Here is a 7566-nt window from a genome sequence, read left to right as displayed (position 1 = left end):
TAGGCAATCTGATGGTTTTCCTGCAGTGGCACAGGTAGTAACAACGTGGTGGTGCCAGTTACAGCAATAACAGCCCTTTCCACAAATGGTAACGCAATGAAATGTGGTTGGGTAGTAAAGCTAAAGTACTGACAAAGTCATACTGTTTGACTCGTAACACGGGTGCCTTTATTGCTGTCAGACCTGGAAGGAGGTTTAAAACTAATTGTAGTGTTTGATCTGCATCTACCTGTACAGGCAAAATCACAAAGCCAAATATTACAACTCCATATCAAGACATCCTTGGAAATCACATGCAAGGACCAAAATCCATTTTTTTTTAATATTAGATTTTAGGTTTTGTACATTTTTTTATGCTTACTCTTAAAGGAACCACTTTCAGATTCTTTTTTTTTTCTTGATTTTTGACCTATTTTCCTCCCATTCTGGGGAGGGTACAACTAAGCAGCTTCAATCTTGCCATTTCCGAACACTCACACTGTAATTATTCTGAACACAGACAACCTCTCACTGTTGATGCTTTGACCGGTTTCTCGGATCCCTGCCCTTTCCGTTTGAATGCCTGCAGCTGTGCAATACTTTCAGGTCCTCGCCAGAAGCAGAAGCCAAGACTTGTGCTTTGCAGGGAGAATTAGTGGGGAATGGCTTCCCAAGTCAGTAGGTGAGTTAGCAGGTGAGCACCAGGCAGTCGAAGGCTGGCACACGGTGGTTACCAGTAAGTTCAAAATAGTGTTAAAACCACTTAGTGCGCTGAGCATCCTTTCAGGTTAAGTGAAAGCAGTGTTTCTGTAGAGAGCAGCGTCAGGAAACGGTCAGAGGTCCCCACAGCTCTGCCGTGGGGTGGGAGCATTTCCCGAAGGACCGCTCCGTGGGTGCCAGGGGGCTGGCCGGCTTCGTGGGGCAGCCTGCAGCAAGAGGAGCGGTTGTGTTCAGGCATCAGGCAGGAGCGGGCGGTACAGCCCGTGCTAAGCCCACTGATGCTCCGACCGCCGCCGCAGCCCCCCCCCCCCCCCCCAGGCCGAGCCCAGGCGTGTGCCGGCCGTCGGGGGCAGCGCTCCCCGCCCCCCCCCCCGGCGCCGCTCGGGAGCTGAGCCTGCGGTGAGGAGCCGCCTCCTGCCGTCCGTGAGGGGCGCAGGCAGCGCCCCGCTGCGCCCCTCACCGCCTCCCGGCAGAAAGGAGAGGGGTTCATGGCCGCCGGGAACGCCGCAGCCCGCCGGCCCGGCCTGGGCGGGGGCAGGCGCTGCCGGCCGAGCGGCCCCGGCCCCGGCCCCGGCCGCGGCGCAGGGCGGGCTGGCACTGCCGCCCCGCGGGCGAACGGCACCGCGCCGCCACCGCCCGCGCCCGAGCCGGGCGGGGGGAATCCATAGTAACCCGTCCTAAACCCCTGGGGGGGGGGGGGGGTGTGTGTGTGTGTGTGTAAGGGAGAGGTCAAGCAACCTACTGCTTCATCCACACCGCGCATTCAAAAATCACCTGGGTACAGCCTAAAGCGTCGGGAATGTGACTTACAGATCACGGCTGCGAAGGTTTTTTTGTCTTCTCATTTCTAGGCTCTTGGAATATTCTGCCAGGGTTTTCTCGCAATACCGAGGGCTAACCCCTTTGGAGGGTAGGTTTTACCTCATCGCGTCTTCAGAGGGAAGAACTTCTGAGAACAGCAAATAGCACAAACCTTGTCATTAAGCTGCTGGATAGTGGCGATGCTAATGGCGGTTGACAAAGCTTCCCTGTTCAAAACAAAACTTTCAGAATTGCTGACTCTGATCATTCCACTGCGGCCAGGTTACCGGCAAAGACAAATGGTCTATGCAGGATGGTCAGAGCGCTCAAGCTGCTCATCCATATTGCAGTCCACAGGTGAGAGCACCCCTTATCAGAAATACATTACACAATATCATTTTATCTCCTTGACTTTGATTATTATTTAGTATTTCGTCACAGTAAGGGTCTTCCAAGCACTTAAAAAATACAAAGGGATATGACATCAAAGCAACAAGAAAGAAAAGCAGAAATTCCAGATGCAAACCCAAAGTGGAAGTATGTGGCTTGTAAATACAGTTTGTGTAACACTTGCGTCAGGACTTCAGTCAAAAGCATCCTTTAGGGTTATAATTTCTAGCCTTTGGAAAAATCATAACTAACTTCATTTAAAAGCCACATTTTATGTGGAAAGAGAAAGTTCTTTCCAGCCAGGCACAATCAGGATTCCTGTTTTCCCCTTGTGCCAATGTAATCGTTTGGATCCGGAGCTCAAAATCTTGTGTTCCTGACAAATGTTAGAATTACCAGAAGAGTCACTTACTAGCCAGTGGCAGAAGAACAAAAAGCACTTTTCTTCCTGTTTGACTTGTTACTGGATGATTCCAAAGGCCTTCTGGGCACGTAGTGAAGATTCTTGGTGCCCTAAGGCCCCAGCAGGCATCCTTCTGCCGAAGGAGAGATGAGAAAAGCAGAAAAGCTTTTAAGATCAAAACCTTTTTGGTCAACGTCCTTTTCCTGGTAGCTCTGAAAGTCATGATTACAAGACAAATAATTTATCAGGCTCCATGATTGTGTTCTCCGTTCCAGGCTGCAAAATAACTTCTCTGCAGTCAACACGGCATAATCTACTTTACCGTAACAGCAGCTGAACTAAGCTTTGACAGTGATTTTCTTTTTGTACGCTCAATTCCTAAACTCAAACTGAAGTTTGAGCTTGAGAAGGTGCAGCCTATGACGAGTGAAACCAAAGGCGACATTCATATGAATCTTAATGAAGTGAAATTCTCAAGCTTCAGGCAACTTCAAGTCTCCTGCAAATCAGACAGAAGGTCTGCATTACATGAGAACTCGATGTAACATTATGATACTCTCACAAATACAAATGGGTGTATTTTCCAGTACCTGATTCCCCTGTGACCCAGCTTTTAAAATCATGATTATGAAAGGTTTTGGGAAGTGAAGAGAGTGTATGGAAAACCAGTGCAAATTGTTTGCTTAACAGCATTTGCTTTTGGAGCATGTCCAGAAGTGTTAAAAATATGCTTCAGATGACAGGAGTGATTCATGACTAGACAGCTGCTGAGAGAGACATCACCAACAGGGGAGAGAGGGAGAGTCTGTGAGAGAGAGGGAGAGAGATTTGACATGCAAATTACTTGGAGAAAAAGAAATTAAATACCTTTTCTTCTGCGCTTTAGAATTCAGGAGTGATTTTAATGACTTCTGAATTGAAACAAAGTGGTTGCATCTCCTGAAGCTGTCAGAACTTCAGCGCCCCTCAGACCTGTTTCACAGGCTGCCATCATTACTCAGCTGATGTGGTGACTGTCTGCCGGTGCTTTCTGGGTAGGAAAAGGCAATATTCTTTTGTCCATTTGCTGTTTTGCCATATTAAGAGACTGACTGCTGAATTTCCTGTCAAGGCCTAACTTCATAAATAATGCAGTTTTTACATAGGTGTCAATCTTTAGACAAAACATTTAATAAAGTTGGTTGGAAGTAAGTCGCTGCTCAACAGGGATAGTTTCCCCATTTTGCATCCATGGAACAAATTCAGAAAGCGAGTGATTGAAATCCAAATCTGAAAGTATTGACTAAACCATTTACACTTGAGTTTGAACTCTGATGTTGTAGCGATCTCCAGTGTTCCCCATCAAAAAAATACCATGGCAGAAGCGTTCACCTCTGGTCTGGATTTACAGTCCCACTGCTCTTCCCTATCCGTTTAGCACGGACCTGGCAGCACAGATCTCAGCCTGTGGACACTGTAACAGGCTACCTCTAAGCAGCAATCTTCATTGCTTTTCTGCTTTGCTATTGCTAATTTCATACATACTGTAAGCAGTGGCACGATGTTCCCTGGAAGGCCAAGCTTAAATTTCAGTGTTCGTCAAAACTAGCCAGCCTTAATCTTGGCCTTTTCATGACTCCACATATACATGCCTCCTGGATGATTTAATGCTTATGGTTGTTCTGGGTAGTTTTTCCCTGAAATACTGTGCCTTCTTTTTTGTGCATGGCAAGTGAAAACGTGGAGGGCCTTTATTCTGAAGTGGAAGCACAACACAGTGAAATCAGCTAGAACTCTCTGTACCTAAATGTACAAATTTTCAGCCACTTCTAAAATAAGCATGTAATACATTCACATATTTGCATTGAAAAAGCTAAGCTGATTTTAGAAAACCAATATGATTAAATCATAGGCAAATTTGTGTCGACCACCCCCTTTTTAGAAGGGGCTTTTTTAGCTTTCTTTGTCTCACCAGAATACAGATTATCTATTTGAAATACACGAACTGAATGGACTTCCCATTGAGGTTAGTGTATTCTAGCATTGTAATAAAGGTTATGAAAAGATGTCCGAGCACCAGCTGGCCTTCCTTTGATCCTCTCCATTCTTGTGATGATACATTTTCACACTTAAGATGATTCCCTTCTACCTCAAAGGCTGAGAGCTGCTTTGGTCCTTACAAATATTAACTGCAATCACAATGACCTATCTTTCTGGTTCCAGTCATCTGTTTAATATAGAGTGGAAGGTCAGAACTACATGAAAAGGCCCTGAAAGGCTTTATTTCAGCATACTGCCCCCTGCAGAGCTTCACAAAAAGCTGGCAGACTTGTAGTTCATGCATGCACGCTCCTCAGCACTGCATTGTGCGGTTGTATTAATGGGCTTTTGTAACCTTCCAGGAAAAATTCCCTCACCAAGAGAACAAAACTGTTGTCAGATCTGAACACACATGTGAATATCAACTACCAAAAAAAAAAAAAAAATTATATTTAAACAGTAGGGGTACTGTCTTCAGAAAAAAGAATGTCTGAGTCACTAGCTTGTGTCTTCACTAGGCTGTGTTTTAAAGATAATTTTTATCTATTTGCTAGGATGGAGATCTAATAACAGAGATGGAAACCAACTGTTTAGAGAAGGCAAATTCAATAATAGATGTCAGTAAGGATTAATGAATAAGGCTATGGACCAGAAAGCACAAGCCTGTGTGTACCAATACAAAGAAATCTATTTGCAGCACAGTGGAGCACAGGTCACTTTGAAGTCATTAGCATACTGAATTACCAAATAGCTGCATCTAAGGCCCTTCAGTTGTCATTAGAACACATTCCCCAAGCTATGACATTTTCCTCCTCCAAATCTGCCCGTAAAGCTCACGTTTGCTTGCTTTCTATTAAGTCTTCTGTACAAGCAGGACCGTCCTCATTTCTTGTCGTGTTTGGTTTACGTCTCACTTCTGAAACAAGTTCTTTAGCAGGAAAGCTAAACAGCCAAAACCCCAGCACACACCCCAAAACACTGAGACTGGAGATTTTATAGAGTTTTACAACTATGTGGGACCCTGTTCACCTACATGCCTCTATGTTTTTCCTCACTGAGCTTGAATACGTTAACCTCTGGTCTGGATTACGAGGGGTGGGTAAGTGGCATGAAGCGAGCAGCAGGAATTGAATGCAGCTGTCCACATATGAATGGCACTACCCACAGTGGACAAGACAATGAAAGGAAAGAAAAAAGTGGATTCCAGAAGTGAATGGCCTATGGGGCCAGTTCCACTTGCTTCACACTGGTTTTGTCTTAAATTTGGCTTGCTCTTGTATATGCCATTTAGATGTTCTGGGAGGACTTCATGTGTAGCAATTACTTCCCTATAAAATTATCAACAGGAGTTTTAAAATTATCAACAGGAGTTTAAGCCTGTTTGGACTTGCTGAAGAAGCCATGGAAACAAAGCACAAGCGCTCTGTTCTAAAGCTGTCTCTGAGTTTAAGAAGCTGCAGAACATCTAGTAGGCCAGGTTTGGAAAGAGTATGCGAGAATGCAGATACAGTCTCAGACCACAAAATCACTGTATGTGCTCAGTGGCAACAGGTAATGATCAAGTAGTAAGTCCTTCCCAGTGAAGTTCTCCTTCCTTACGCGACTTTTTAGTTTCAGTTCTAACTAAACCAGATCGTAAGTCTCAAGCAGAGGATTTTATTTTTGGAGGGGGAGTTATTTGAACTTAGATTTAATTATATGAAATAGTGTTTTCTAAGTACACACAGAAAACATACGCACATAAAAATGACAGGTTAAATTTTCTATAGGTTTAACGTACTTAAATGATCCAGAATCACCATAATGCCTTCAAGAGTTTAAACACTACCATTTTTTGTTTAATTTTTTTTTGTACAGTGCAGGAGTCATATGACAAATATCTCTGCACTGAACAAACCCAAACTAAGCCCTGAGCAGTTACCTGCATCTTCTGGAAACAAGTGATTTAAGTTTGCAAGATGAACTAACAGTATCTCTGAACAGCAGGATAGTTATTCTAATAAATAACAATTAGCAGTCCTTGGATTTTACTATGCCAGGTTGGTTAACTTCTAGGGTTTTTTTTTTAAATAGCATGTTTTACACAGCACGCCGTTTACATCGCTTACAACGGCGCTTCAGCAGCGCCTGCTACTAGCCAACTGCCTGCGGCTCATTCGTACCCCTCAGCACGCTGGCTGCGGCCGTTTGTGAGCAACAGCTACGGCTGGGCGGCTGCTGCCGGGGCACAGTCTCCACCTGCTCTTCAGACTCACAGGGCAGCTACTGCTGTTCAGCTGTGCCGGCTTTATGGCAGCACTAGGACTATCGGGCCACATTTGTTATTCCCACTCAAACGTCCTCTTCGTTACAGACCTACAGGCTGGCATAGGAAATTCTTAGGATACAGAAAAAGATTCTCTTTCAAGGTGATTTTCTACAGAGGCCTCGCTGAGAAAAACTCAGACAATACTACATGGACATACAGAATCACAGAACGGTAGGGGTTGGAAGGGACCTCTGGAGATCATCTGGTCCAACTCCCCCGCAAATGGACATGACGTGCATGACATGACATACTGTATTTGATTTTGGAAACACAAAAGCGAAATACATCTTCTTGCAGTCAGGCAGTGATATTCTCACTGCAGAGTGGCTGCAGGGATGGGGCTTCTTAATCCGAAACTTCTTACTCCATACGTAAAAGTTAATTGTCTTCCATCTGACTCCATCCACCTACTCGTGTTTTGAATCTTCTCTTGCTCAGCTTTTCCTTCAAGCCAGGTAGAAATAACAGTTCTTAGTGGTGCTGCAACTCTTGCTGTTTCTGGTTCCAGCTGCGCAAAGCCAGATGGACTGCTTTCTCCTACCAGTGTCTTCTCTGCTTCCTTCTCAAAGATGCCACATTGCAATAGGGTGTTCAATCAAACTCCCCAAACTGCAGAGGGTATTCCCAGTCTGGCAGCAGGTGTGAGAACCTTCATGGTTCTGGTGTGAAGCACTCTCACAGAAGGAAATACTGCCAAACAAGAGAAACTACCCTTGGTGCAACGCGGCTGTGCTCTCGACACAAAGCACTCGATACCTAGCACTCTCATCTGTGTGCTTACGAGCCTCTCAAGTCGCCACTTTCACTTTAAGACAGTCTTCAGCAGTAACATTCCTCCAAAACAAAGCGCACAGAGTCCTGTTACAAGAGCACAAAGGTTGCAACGTGGTCTGTTTTAAACCCGTCCTGTGCCACCTCCACCAAAATACAAGAGCAAAAGCAAAAC

Source organism: Leptosomus discolor, chromosome 4 (genome assembly GCF_034619465.1).
Source record: "Leptosomus discolor isolate bLepDis1 chromosome 4, bLepDis1.hap2, whole genome shotgun sequence".
Lineage (NCBI taxonomy): Eukaryota > Metazoa > Chordata > Aves > Leptosomiformes > Leptosomidae > Leptosomus > Leptosomus discolor.
Note: the sequence above shows the minus strand (reverse complement) of the source record.